The 9182-nt window shown below is 47.9% G+C and overlaps 1 pseudogene; it reads left to right on the plus strand.

The window, feature by feature from the left end:
- The window catches only part of LOC112074157 (far upstream element-binding protein 1-like), a 38400-nt pseudogene that overhangs the window by 7373 nt on the left and 21845 nt on the right, over positions 1–9182 (plus strand).

A 9182-nucleotide genomic window follows, 5' to 3' on the forward strand; every position in this document is an offset into this window, starting at 1 on the left:
GGGTGATGTAGTCCGGTTAGTGGTGATCAACGGGGTGATGTAGTCCGGTTAGTGGTGATCAACGGGGTGATGTAGTCCGGTTAGTGATGGTGAACGGGGTGATGTAGTCCGGTTAGAAAGGATTTCCTGACTTTGATTTAATTACATTTTTAATAGTTTGTTATACAGTGCTGTTAAGACTTGCCACAAAATGCCTGACTTGGTTTAGTTCTGTATTCCTTTTTAGGCAGGATAAAATCCCTCTTTCTACAGCAATGATCTCTTTTAATTCTATGGCTTGAAAGTTTAGCATTTAGCAGGGGGATTGTCGCCTATGTCATACACCGGGAACCCTTGCTTTTGTCTTGTATTTWTTWWWKATTTTTATATACAGTAGTTACYAAGTTGTGTTTCTAGAAAATGCTATGTCTGTACCACGTTGCACAGGAAGTGATGTCAAAAGGCAATTTTTTTTCTTTCCAGAAGTATGAGCCCAACTCTGCGGACCGTTGACAGGGKGTTAACTCTCTCTCTCTCATCTCTATAACCACAGTCTCCTCTTCTACTTACAGACCAACCAGAGACCAAGAAGGTGGCACCTAATGACTGTGAGTATCTGTAAAGCCAGGGACCTCGCAGTACAATATTATCCGCGTACTTGGGTGCGCGATACGACACTTATTCAGATTCTCTCACAATTCTATATGTTTTGCGATTCGATGTTCCAGACATCTTGTTCACCATGTGTCTGCTGCAGAGGGACAAAGGGAGAGACAGGAGAAAACAAGCTCTGACCAGTCATGGAACTGAAAGTGCTGAAAACTATTTGGCTTTATATATATATAAATATAAAACAAGGAAGAAGGCTAGATTTCTGGTGCAGCAAACTAGCGACAATGATATTGTCAAGGATATAATATATTGTCAAAAATAATATCCTGTTAAGTGACTATTGATTGTTGTCCCTCATCTCTAGCTCGCTGTTAAAGGACAGGTGTAGGTTGTCCTCTCTAAACTAACAATTTAAGTCTTCTTAGTGATTCAATCTGTGGCAGCAGGATTACAAGATTGTGTTATATTTATGCACCAAATGATTGTTTTATTTAATAGAGTAAGGTTCCTAGGACTCCCCCTCTCTCTGAGGTTAGCTGAGGGGTCTTTTTTTTATGGAGCTTGGGCTAGCGACTGATTTTTAAGGGATGATTAGTGATTTAAAAACCTACAGCTGGCGTTCCATAGATCAGATGTGGTGGGTGTCACCGGGCTCCAGAGCGCTAGGAGCAACACAACAAAGACCTCGGTATTCCTGATTATCCTAGCAGCTAGGAGACGGCACCAGKGGCAGATGACCTGAGGATGAACCCAACGTGGCTTATGGTGCCCCCTAATGTATATGGGGAGGGTGGTGGGGTTGAATCAGCCATGACTGAGACATGTTGGTATCGGGTATATTAAGGAACAGCATGGTCTGTGAAGGGTAGGATCTCTCGACGGTGACATTATTGCAATAATTGATATTGAATAAAGATGATTGTTTGAAGAAATGACAGTCTCTCTCACTTGAATAGAATATTCCACCACAAGTCCCCAAAATGTGTTGCGTGGCAGCAATTACCGTTGGGTGGGTCTTGGGTCTTTCAGAGAGTACCTTGTAACTTAGCAACTTCTGGCACTTTGGGCCGTAGGGTCAAAGGCTTTAGTCTAAAGTAGTGATGTGGGGGGGGGGGGAAATTATATTTAAATATCACAATATTATTTTGTGACAATAATATATTGGTTCTTTGAGTCAAAGAACTAGCGTTAGCTAGTGCTAGTCGGCTGTACCTGCGCCAAAAGGCCTGCATTTTTCATCCTATAGCTTGTTCACTATTTTTTTTGAAACTGGGTAGAACTTAATTCCATGACTGATCAAAACAAATGTTCTCATATTCTCTTGTCCTTTTGCAGCGGGATTTTTAAAAATCCATCCACCCACAATACCTCACGCTGACAGGGCAAAAACAGGTTTTTAGAAATGTTTATCCCCCCGGAAATATTACATTTACATAAGTATTCAGACCTTTCACTCAGTACTCTGTTGAAGCACCTTTGGCAGCGATTACAGCCTCGAGTCTTCATGATGCTACAAGCTTGGCACACCTGTATTTGGGGAGTTTCTCCCATTCATCTCTGCAGATCCTCTCAAGCTCTGTCAGGTTGGATGGGGAGCGTGTTCGATCGGGTTCAAGTCCGGGCTCTGGCTGGACCACTCAAGGATATTCAGAGTCTTGTCCTGAAGCCACTCCTGCGTTGTCTTGGCTGTGTGCTTAGGGTCGTTGTCCTATTGGAAGGTGAACCTTCTCCCCAGTCTGATGTCCTGAGCGCTCTGGAGCAGGTTTTCATCAAGGATCTCTACTTTTCTCRGTTCATCTTTCCCTCGATCCTGACTAGTCTCCCAGTCCCTGCTGCAGAAAAACATCCCCACAGCATGATGCTGCCACCACCATTCTTCACCGGAGAGATGGTGCCAGGTTTCCTCCAGATTCAAGCCAAAGTCAAATCAAAGTTTATTTGATCATGTCCGCAGAATACAACAGCTGTAGACCTTACAGTGAAATACTTACTTACAAGACAGTGCATTTTTTGTATAAAAAATAGGTATTAGGTAAACAATAGATAAGTAAATATAATTTATAAACAGTAGGAAGGCTATATACAGGGGGTACCGGTACGAGAGTCAATGTGCGGGGCACCTTTTAGTCGGGCTAATTGAGGTAATATGTACATGTAGGTATAAAGTGACTATGTATAGTTGATAAACAGAGTAGCAGCAGTGTAAAATCTTGGTTTCATCAGACCAGATAATCTTGTTTCTCATGGTCAGAGTCCTTTAGGTGCCTATTGGCAAACTCCAAGCGGGCTGTCATGTGCCTTTTTACTGAGGAGTGGTTTCCTCTGGCCACTCTACAATAAAGGCCTGATTGGTGGAGTGCTGCAGAGATGGTTGTCCTTCTGGAAGGTTCTCCCATCTCACAGAGAACTGGGGTTCTTAGTCACCTTCCAGACCAAGGCCTTCTCGACCGATCGCTCAGTTTGGCTGGTCCGCCAGCTCTAGGAAGAGTCTTGGTGGTGCCAGACTTCTTCCATTTCAGAATGATGGAGGCCACTGTGTTCTTGGGACCTTCAATGCTGCAGAAATGTTTTGGTACCTTTCCCCAGATCTGTGCCTCGACACAATTCCGTTTCGGAGCTCTACAGACAATTCCTTCAACCTCATGGCTTGGTTTTTACTCTGAAATGCACTGTCAATTGTGGGACCTTATATAGACAGGTGTGTGCCTTTCCAAATCATGTCCAATCAATTGAATTTACCACAGGTGGACTCCAATCAAGTTGTAGAAACATCTCAATGATGATTAATGGAAACAAGATGCACCTGAGCTCAACTTAAGTCTCATAGCAAAGGGTCTGAATACTTATGTAAATTAGGTATTTCTGTTTTTTATTATAAATTAGCAAAACATTTCTAAACCTCTTTTTGCGTTGTCATTATGGGGTGTTGTGTGTAGATTGAGGATTTTGTTTTATCCATTTTAGAATAAGGACGTAACAAAATGTGTAAAGTCAAGGGGTCCGAATGCAATAAGTTGGGGACATTAAATTGCATCAATCACAGAATGGAACCGCAATACATATCGTATCGGCACCTAAATATCACGCTAATATCTTGTTGTGAGGTCCCTGGCCATTGCCAGCCCTACTACATAGTGAATAGGGTTCTTATCGGTACATCTAGACCGGGTCCTATTTTCAGCTTAGCTTCCTGTTCTCCTTCCAATCAGTTATGGTTATTTTTACCAGTAACTCCGGGGTGTTTTTTCATCAGTGGACCTCGATCTGATTTTTGTCTTTTGGTTTCCTCATTGCAGCATTCTCCGCAGCGATGGGAATGGGAGGTGGAGGAATGGGAGGTGGAGGAATGGGAGGTGGAGGAATGGGAGGTGGAGGAATGGGAGGTGGTGGAGCACGATCGTTGTCGGAGGAGTTCAAGGTTCCTGACGGAATGGTTGGATTCAGTAAGTACAAACTACCGTCTCTTGCATGAGTTTTTAATGCCCAAAACCCATACCCATGCTCGATATGTTTAGGCCCTACCGTGGACTGATTTGCTTCTGCCAAATGTTAAGGCCCGAAACCTGAAATACTGGAATTTCCTTCCATTAGTAAATCTATTAGCTGTTCTCCTCTCTGTCTGTTGCTCCCAGTTCGACTCTGGGTCTGAGTATCCATAGCAACGGTTCCGGTTGGCTCTTAACTACTTTTCCTCATTCAGAACTCACGACAACTCGAAGGAACGTTTTTTTGTTTTCTGTGAAATGATCTCGGTCTCGTGTTTGACCTACCTACCTCTTAACCCAATGTAATTTAACATCAGGGGCCCGTCGGTTAGCAGAGCTTACACACACACACACACACACACCGTGCAGATGGACGTTGGGGGTTCATTGACAAATCTTCTCTAATCCCAGTTATTGGAAGAGGAGGAGAACAGATATCCKGGATGCAACAGGAGTCCAGCTGTAAAATCCAGATCGCCCCCGGTAAGGTTTGCTGTACCCCAGACATACGGATCTTATGTCCTATAATAATGTATACCATTTAGCAGCCACTTTAATCCATATAACCTGGTATTGTTTGTTGCACAGACCTGTAAGGCTCAGTGTTTCCAGGTCATGAGACTCATGAACAGACCTGTAAGGCTCAGTGTTTCCAGTCATGAGACTCATGACCCCCCCCCCCCCATTTAACTGTCCTCTTAATCTCTCTGTGTTGTAGATAGTGGAGGTATGCCTGATAGGTCGGTGACACTGACTGGTTCCCAGACTCCATACAGTACGTATAGTTCTCCTGTCGTCTCGCCTCTCTGTTCTCCCTCTGCCCTCTGTTCTCCCTCCCCTGCCTCTGTTCTCCCTCCCTCTCTTTCTCACTCCCTGCCTCTGTTCTCCCTCCCCTGCCCTCTGTTCTCACTCCCTCTGCCCTCTGTTCTCACTCCTCTGCCCTCTTTCTCACTCCTCTGCCCTCTGTTCTCACTCCTCTGCCCTCTGTTCTCCCTCCCCTGCCTCTGTTCTCCTTCCCCTGCCCTCTGTTCTCCCTCCCCTGCCCTCTGTTCTCCCTCCTCTGTTCTCTGCTCTCCCTCCCCTGCCCTCTCTCTCCCTCCCCTGCCCTCTGCTCTCCCTCCCCTGCCCTCTGTTCTCCCTCCCTGCCCTCTCGGTGACATTACAGTAGTTGATAGTTCCACTGCCATAGTTGTGTCCCTCGTCAGACACCGTAGCTGACTGTCTTAGCACCTGATGTGTGTTACCCGGCTGTTTCTTTATGTAGTAGGGCCACTAGTCCCAGTGTCCATCAGATGTTTAGGCCCCTAGTCCCAGTGTCCATGCAGATGTTTAGGGCCCTAGTCCCAGTGTCCATGCAGATGTTTAGGGCCCCTAGTCCCAGTGTCCATGCAGATGTAGTAGGGCCCATAGTCCCAGTGTCCATGCAGATGTTGTAGGGCCCTAGTCCCAGTGTCCATGCAATGTTGTAGGGCCCCTAGTCCCAGTGTCCATGCAGATGTTGTAGGGCCCCTAGTCCCAGTGTCCATCAGATGTAGTAGGCCCATAGTCCCAGTTCCATGCAGATGTTTAGGGCCCCTAGTCCCAGTGTCCATGCAGATGTTGTAGGCCCCTAGTCCCAGTGTCCATGCAGATGTGTAGGGCCCTAGTCCCAGTGTCCATGCAGATGTTGTAGGCCCCTAGTCCCAGTGTCCATGCAGATGTTGTAGGGCCCCTAGTCCCAGTGTCCATGCAGATGTTGTAGGGCCCTAGTCCCAGTGTCCATGCAGATGTTGTAGGGACCCTAGTCCCAGTTCCATGCAGATGTTGTAGGGCCCCTAGTCCCAGTGTCCATGCAGATGTTGTAGGGCCCCTAGTCCCAGTGTCCATGCAGATGTTGTAGGCCCCTAGTCCCAGTGTCCATGCAATGAGTAGGGCCCCAGTCCAGTGTCCATGCAGATGTTGTAGGGCCCCTAGTCCCAGTGTCCATGCAGATGTTTCTGTCCCCAACCAGAGCTGCCAAGAGGCTGTTGTCGGAGATCGTTGATAAGGGTCGTCCTCTCCAGCCTTCCATCACAACGACGCCGGCGCCCCGGTATGTCTGTTCAGGAGATGCGGTCCCTGCCTCCAAGGCTGGCCTGGTCATCGGGAAGGGAGGAGAGACCATCAAACAGCTGCAGGAGAGAGCCGGGGTCAAGATGGTGATGATCCAGGAAGGGCCTCAGAACACGGAGCAGACAAACCTCTACGCATCTCTGGGGAACCTTTTAAAGTCCAGGTGAGTGGTGCAGAGAGGACTGGTGTTATCTACAGCTGGTATGTTAGTGGTGCAGAGAGGACTGGTGTTACCTAGCTGGTATGTTAGTGGGCAGAGAGGACCAGTGTTACCTACAGCTGGTATGTTAGGTGCAGAGAGGACTGGTGTTACCTACAGCTGGTATGTTAGTGGTGCAGAGAGGACTGGTGTTACCTACAGCTGGTATGTTAGTGGTGCAGAGAGGACTGGTGTTACCTACAGCTGGTATGTTAGTGGTGCAGAGAGACTGGTGTTACCTACAGCTGGTATGTTAGTGGTGCAGAGAGGACTAGTGTTACCTACAGCTGGTATGTTAGTGGCGCAGAGAGAGACTGGTGTTACCTACAGCTGGTATGTTAGTGGTGCAGAGAGGACTGGTGTTACCTACAGCTGGTATGTTAGTGGTGCAGAGAGGACTGGTGTTTCCTACAGCTGTAGTTAGTTGTGCAGAGAGACTTGTTACCTACAGCTGGACTGTTAGTGGTGCAGAGAGGACTGGTGTTTCCTACAGCTGGTATGTTAGTGGTGCAGAGAGGACTGGTGTTACCTACAGCTGGACTGTTAGTGGTGCAGAGAGGACTTGTGTTTCCTACAGCTGGTATGTTAGTGGTGCAGAGAGGACTGGTGTTACCTACAGCTGGACTGTTAGTGGTGCAGAGAGGACTGGTGTTTCCTACAGCTGGAATGTTAGTGGTGCAGAGAGGACTGGTGTTACTACAGCTGGTATGTTAGTGGTGCAGAGAGGACTGGTGTTACCTACAGCTGTATATTAGTGGTGCAGAGAGGACTGGTGTTATCTACAGCTGGTATGTTAGTGTGCAGAGAGGACTGGGTGTTTCCTACAGCTGGTCTGTTAGTGGTGCAGAGAGGACTGGTGTTACCTACAGCTGGTATGTTAGTGGTGCAGAGAGGACTGGTGTTACCTACAGCTGGTATATTAGTGGTGCAGAGAGGACTGGTGTTATCTACAGCTGGTATGTTAGTGGTGCAGAGAGGACTGGTGTTACCTACAGCTGGTATGTTAGTGGTGCAAGGAGGACTGTGTTACCTACAGCTTGTATATTAGTGGTGCAGAGAGACTGGTGTTACCTACAGCTGGTATGTTAGTGGTGCAGAGAGGACTTGTTACCTACAGCTGGTATGTTAGTGGTGCAGAGAGGACTGGTGTTACCTACAGCTGGTATGTTAGTGGTGCAGAGAGGACTGGTGTTACTACAGCTGGTTTAGTGGTGCAGAGAGGACTGTTTATCTACAGCTGGTCGTTAGTGGTGCAGAGGGACTGGTGTTTCCTACAGCTGTATGTTAGTGGTGCAGAGAGACTGGTGTATCTACAGCTGGAAGTTAGTGGTGCAGAGGACTGGTGTTACCTACAGCTGGTATGTTAGTGGTGCAGAGAGGACGTGGTGTTACCTACAGCTGGTATGTTAGTGGTGCAGAGAGGACTGGTGTTTCCTACAGCTGGTATGTTAGTGGTGCAGAGAGGACTAGTTTTTAGCAGCCTGGCGTGTGGCTGTATGCCAGTTTGTTAGCAGCCTGGCGTGTGGCTGTATACCAGTTTGTTAGGAGCCTGCGTGTGGGCTGTATACCAGTTTGTTAGCAGCCTGGCGTTGGGCTGTATACCAGTTTGTTAGGAGCCTGGCTGTGGCTGTATGCCAGTTTGTTAGGAGCCTGGCGTGTGGCTGTATGCCAGTTTGTTAGGAGCCTGGCGTGTGGCTGTATGCAGTTTGTTAGGAGCCTGGCGTGTGGCTGTATACCAGTTGTTAGGAGCCTGGCATTTGCCTCTATACCAGTTTGTTAGGAGCCTGGCATATGCCTCTCTACCAGTTTGTTAGGAGCCTGGCGTGTGTCTGTATGCCAGTTTGTTAGGAGCCTGGCGTGTGGCTGTATACCAGTTTGTTAGGAGCCTGGCGTGTGGCTGTATACCAGTTTGTTAGGAGCCTGGCGTGTGGCTGTATACCAGTTTGTTAGGAGCCTGGCATGTGCCTCTATTACCAGTTTGTTAGGAGCCTGGCATATGCCTCTATACCAGTTTGTTAGGAGCCTGGCGTGTGTCTGTATCCAGTTTGTTAGGAGCCTGGCGTGTGGCTGTATGCCAGTTTGTTAGAGCCTGGCGTGTGTTATACCAGTTTGTAGGAGCTGGTGTGGCTGTATACCAGTTTGTTAGGAGCCTGGCGTGTGCTGTATACCAGTTTGTTAGGAGCCTGGCGTGTGGCTGTATACCAGTTTGTTAGGAGCCTGGTTGTGTGCTGTATGGCTGCTTTTACACAGCAGCTCAATTCTAATCTTTTGCCACTAATGAGAAACATGTGTTGGGCTGCCAATGATACCTGACTGGTGCTGTCACCTGAACAAGGTTCCTGTAAACTGTCATGTTGTGCTGGTCTCGTCTCTGGTCCTTCAGCAAGCAAAAGACATGGTGATGGAGCTGATCAGAGAACAGGGCTTCAGGGAGCAGAGAGGAGAGTACGGCTCCAGGATGGGAGCGGGCGGCGGAGGCGGCGGCGGAGGCGGAGGAGGAGGCGGCGGCGGAGGAGGAGGAGGAGGAGGAGGAGGAGAGGCTTGGATGTAAGTCTACACTCACACTGTCTTCACCGCCACACAATGGATTCAGTAGACTGACTCAACCAGCAGCACTGCAGATATTAGGCCTGCAGCGTCTCGCTGGTTTTCAGTATGAACGTCAGTTTGTAAAGATTGGACCTCTGCTGTCTGTGTTGGGAGAGACTATTTCCGTATGAACGTCAGTTTGGAAAGATTGGACCTCTGCCGTGGACCCCGGTTTCCCCGACAGCGATGAAAATTAGACTTATGTTTTTTTTTTTTTTAGTGATGCC

Source organism: Salvelinus sp. IW2-2015, unplaced genomic scaffold (genome assembly GCF_002910315.2).
Source record: "Salvelinus sp. IW2-2015 unplaced genomic scaffold, ASM291031v2 Un_scaffold2519, whole genome shotgun sequence".
Lineage (NCBI taxonomy): Eukaryota > Metazoa > Chordata > Actinopteri > Salmoniformes > Salmonidae > Salvelinus > Salvelinus sp. IW2-2015.